Genomic DNA, 4946 nt, shown 5'->3' with positions numbered 1-4946 from the left:
AGGACAAGATACTAGGAATAAAAAATTAAGACAAAGAATGTAGTGTCAAGCTTGATAGACAAATACATGTGGGGAGTGGGCAGAACTAAGATTGATTATGAGATTTTTTTGAACCTATTCTAGTATCAAGGTAAATGATGGATAAATTTTATTGCAGAAGCAAATATACTATTAATATATGAAATGATTTGTGTGTACGTGTATGTGTGTGCATACATACTATGTACACCAAAAGCAGATACTTCAGGTATAATTAAAGCCATGAGGCTGAATAAAAACATCTGAGAGTGAATGCGTGTCTTCACTATTTATAATGGCAACTGCTTGGAAACAGAAAACAGACTTTTAGGACATTGCTGGTTAAGGTGAAAGAAATATACGTTTTGTCGTTGCTTAACTATTTAAGCAAAGGAAATTTGAAACCAGCCAAATGGGGTCAGTAAAGCTAACAAGTCCAAAATGTCTAGATTTAAAATTTGAAAATTAGTCTATGGCTATGCCACATTGAACATGCCCAATCTTGTCTGATCTAGGAAGCTAAGCAGGGTTGGGCTTGCTTAGTACTTGGATGGGAGACCACCTAGGAATACCAGGTGCTGTAGGTGTTAAAAAAAAAAAAAAATTGAAATTTAGTCTATATCAATGATATTAATAGAGTAAGATAAAGATATATTCATGGGTCATTTAAAATTTTTCTTTTAACATTAAGTCATCAACTAAACTCTGAGAATGATGCATATCATTCTTCACCATGTTTTTGGAAAATCACAAAGAAACTTAGAGGATTAGATCAGCAAAAGCTTTCACTTACTGCTTGCTTTATAGTAACTCTGATTTTCTCCTTTTGCAGTGTGATGACTTTCTGATGTTTTTCTCTTTGAAACTTATAGTTTCTATTTTACCTAAATGATAGATTTTAGACTCAAAATTAGCAAGAAAGAACAGAAACTAAATGGAACTTTGCATTTCTTGTGATTTGAAACATTCTCCGTCAGACTATCCAACTATTGAAAATCTTAATTCAACACCAATTTATGTTCATAGAGCAAGACAGATATGAGAAAAAATATTTCAATATAGTATTTAACCTGCAAGAAAACATTGATCTTAATAAGAGAGCTATATTAGATCTTCTGCATTATGAACTATAATACATGTAAACTTGTTTTCCTTATTTACAGTTAAGTTGTTTTAAAGTAGTCTCCTAAGACACATACAATCATAAAGACATCATGACATCTTCAAAAAGCTGGATTAAAATAAACAAACAAAAACAACTCTGTTATTAACTCAAACATTTTTCTTACAGAAAACTTAATCTTTTCTAAAATTTATATTAATAAATCTTACTTTTTTTTTTAACATTGTCAATTTAATTTATAGTTGGCTAGACTTAACAAAATTGTTTGTCCTTTGGGTAGGAAGTAGAAGAGAATATAGTCTCCCCTCAACTGAAGTTCAGTAGGCCAAATTTCTGACCTACTAGTATAGATAAACTTTATAAAACAACAACTTTGAGAACCAATTATAGCTAACAGTTATTGAGTATTTACAAACTTTGGTATGTATCTGAACCACCTAGAGAACATTAAATAATATGAAGTCTAGGATTCTTGAAATAGAAGATCTTTGATTTTTACCAACTTTCCCTTGGTGTTTCTGAATGCCCCCAAGGTTATAGAACACCTGGCTCAAGTACCTTGCCTAAAATAAAAAAATGACAGAGCTGGTGTTTAAACCCTAGTTGATGAGATGCAAATAATTTATGCTTTTAACCAGCATGTGAAGTAGTCTCTAACTATATTTACTCTTTTGTTCAAATTACCAGTCTGTCTATATAGTTTGTGAAACAACAAATATTTCAATCACTTCTTCCTCCTTTGAACAAAAGGAACCAATGGTCTCTCCTAGTACAGAGGTTTTTAATTAACTCGGTTACTAAGAAGTATGCTATTGACATTAGATACAAATATAACAAATAAATGTTGTATTGTGGTGAATTTTCACTGCAAAATTTCTAGCAGAAACAGGATAAAAATATTGCAGAAGTCATTCCAATGTTGGAGGTTGGGCCAAAGTTGTTGAATTCCAAGGTGCCTGCAAGCTGTTGGGGCTACAGGCCCAGTGAGACTATAGACGTTATCTCCACAGTTTATCATACGATAAACTAAACTTTGAATAATGTATTCCCTTATTCATTAGACATTTCAAAAAATTTGCACTACTGTAGTAAGAATATAACATGAAACTAAACATTAGCAGTAATGGTTTATCATAGAAACTATCAACTTTGTTGCTGTTATTCTAAATCTGTTTTTTAAAGAAGATAGTGGAGCAGCAGCCCGGAAGCTCACGACAACTACATTCCCCTGGAGAGACATTGATAACAACTACAGGTGTGCCTACAATTTTCTCTTTCTGACTCACAAGTTTTTTTCCCTGCTTTTAGAGTATAAAATTATTTTCAGATGGTTTGTAGGAAGGTTCTGAATAAGCTCCGAGTCACATTTACGGACATATGGCTATAGCGCACCCTGCTGATGAATGCTGGGATTAAAGTTCAGATCACATTGACCTCAGAATACAGAGTTCCTCAAGCCATTTCACTTCACTGGTGAAACAAGAATAATACAACCTCAACTTATCTTACCCGTTTTTTAAATCACTGTTAAGTTTTCCAAACTCTAAATCTTCATATTTTATTGGGTTATTCATAATTTTTATGACATATCGGTAATTTGTTTTTTATTAATTCATTCGACAAATATTTATTGAGTACTCACTCTGTAGTTGTAGATAATCTAGTTGTCTATGATGTAGGTGTGAACAAAATGAAGCTCCTTTTTCATGGGCTTACTTACTAGAGTGGTGGAGAGAGTTAGAGAAAAAAGAGAAACATATATACGTAGTATGTCAGCTGGTGATAAACATTATGGGAATAAAAAAAAGAAGCAATATAATAGGAGAAACGAATGCAAGGAAGGGTTGGGAGATTCTATTTTTTATAGGCCGATATGCATGCTGCTGTATTTCTTTCCACTCTTTAAAAGTGTGAAGTAAACACAAGCAAAAATGAGGTGGTGTCTTCATAAGAAAGCTGCTCTTTAGGAAAATGCACAAACTGTATCTTCTTAACTTTACCTGTGGCATGAAGACCCCAAAGTTCTCCCACAGTAATAAGAGCAATAATAAGTCCCAAGCATAAGTCAGAGTACAGAGGGGAGGCAGTGCAAGGCAACCTATATGTAAAGAGTGGGTTGGGAAGCATATTTGTATGCAGAGGTACAAACATGTTTTGGGAAAAACTTTTACATTCAAAATAAATGCATCAATCTTTGCCTACATTTAAAGCTGTATTTGAGACCAAGCTCCTTTCATTTATTTATCTTTTTAAAAAATCTAAATTGTTTGTTCCTGACAAAGCTAATGGAATAGAGTGTTGTACCAGTGATATATACAAGGTCACAGCTACTTGCATTTTAAAATCTGAAATCATGTTATTGCAATCTCTTTCTTAACACAGACATATCTTCACAATAGCAAGGGAGGGCCTTTGTTCCTGTTTGCAGCCTCTGTCCTGAGACCACCTATGTGGTTAGGGTCTCACTGTACCATCTCTGCTGGTCAGATCACAGAGTGACCACTTGTCTGGAGCTAATGTGAACCAAATCTCAAAGCATTGGGATGAAAATTTTTGTTACATTGTCAGGAAAGAGAAAAATTTGTTGACTCTATTAAATAGTATATGTTAGTAGAGAAAAATATAAATTAAAAAAATAAAAAGAGAGCAATCCAATAGGAAGATGGAAAACACAGCTAGGAGATTGATTGTCTTTCCTTCCTTTTTCTCTTCTCTCCATTTGCGCCACTCTCAAGGTCAAACCCCAGCTCTGAATTATTCAAAGCTTCTGCCTTCTCAACATCTATACCCAGGCTGCTATGCATTCTCATGAAAAATCACACATTTTTAATGGATTGGAATATGACAAATTGATGGTCCTCAAAATAGCCTGGAAAAATGGTCTTTGGAATAGCCTGGGAGGTTTCCAGTGTATTTCTAGTTGATTCTATCACTTATTTTTAACCTTAGCTTCTCTCCTCAACTGTCAATCTTATCAGACCTTTTCACAATTTTCCCCTCAGTAAAAGAGCTACCTTCTTATTACAGACAGAAAATAGAGGCCACCTGGTTGATATTCACTAATCTTCTTGGCAGCGACATCACCTTCAAACATATCAGTATCTGCTCAGTTCTTCCTCATCCCCTCCTGTTTTGGTGGCAGAAGCCTTAGTCCAATTGTTAAAGGATGATCCTTTCCCCAGTCCTCTCATATTCTCAAGTGACATACTACATTATTCATCTACCCAGCCCTCCATTCTCTCTGCTTACTGAGTCCCTGTATATTAGGATAAATCAATGGGCTTGGAGTTAGAGTGAAAAGATCCTGGACACGTCGCAGTTTCTCTCTAACTCAGTTTCCTCATTCAAGTGGAGATCAGGATACCTCTCCCACAAAGTTTTTGTAAGGATCAGTTGACACAGTATGCAAAGTACTTGGATAACAGCAAGTATTTTAAAAGATGACAGCTTTTATTATTGCTTATATTACTCCTACCAATTTTGCAAGTCTTTTTCAAAGCAATTTACATTTATTTCCAATTTTATATTTACAAAAACTTATAAAAGCAGAATAGTTCTAGAATAGATTCAAAGTAATAAAGTTGTTTCCTCAAGGTTACAGAAAAAAGTAAAACTGGGATTCAAAATTAGCTTTTCTAGATCCTGTTTCAGTGCTGTGCGCCTACATTTACTGCCTTTTTAGTGCCAACTGATTCCTTTTGGGGAATATGCTACTATCTGTGAATTTTGGACTCATTTGGACTTAGAAGCCAATGAGCTGCTATTGTTGTAAAATATACTTGTATACCTCTGTGCAGATGTCATT

At 34.2% G+C, this 4946-nt stretch overlaps 1 pseudogene; it reads left to right on the top strand.

Moving 5' to 3' along the window:
• Nucleotides 1-486: 486 nt before the first annotated feature.
• LOC118601881 lies at nt 487-605 on the top strand (annotated as a pseudogene).
• Nucleotides 606-4946: the final 4341 nt, after the last annotated feature.

The sequence above is a fragment of the Rousettus aegyptiacus genome, unplaced genomic scaffold (assembly GCF_014176215.1).
Source record: "Rousettus aegyptiacus isolate mRouAeg1 unplaced genomic scaffold, mRouAeg1.p scaffold_m13_p_4, whole genome shotgun sequence".
NCBI lineage: Eukaryota > Metazoa > Chordata > Mammalia > Chiroptera > Pteropodidae > Rousettus > Rousettus aegyptiacus.
This window is presented reverse-complemented; position numbering and strand designations above follow the sequence as displayed.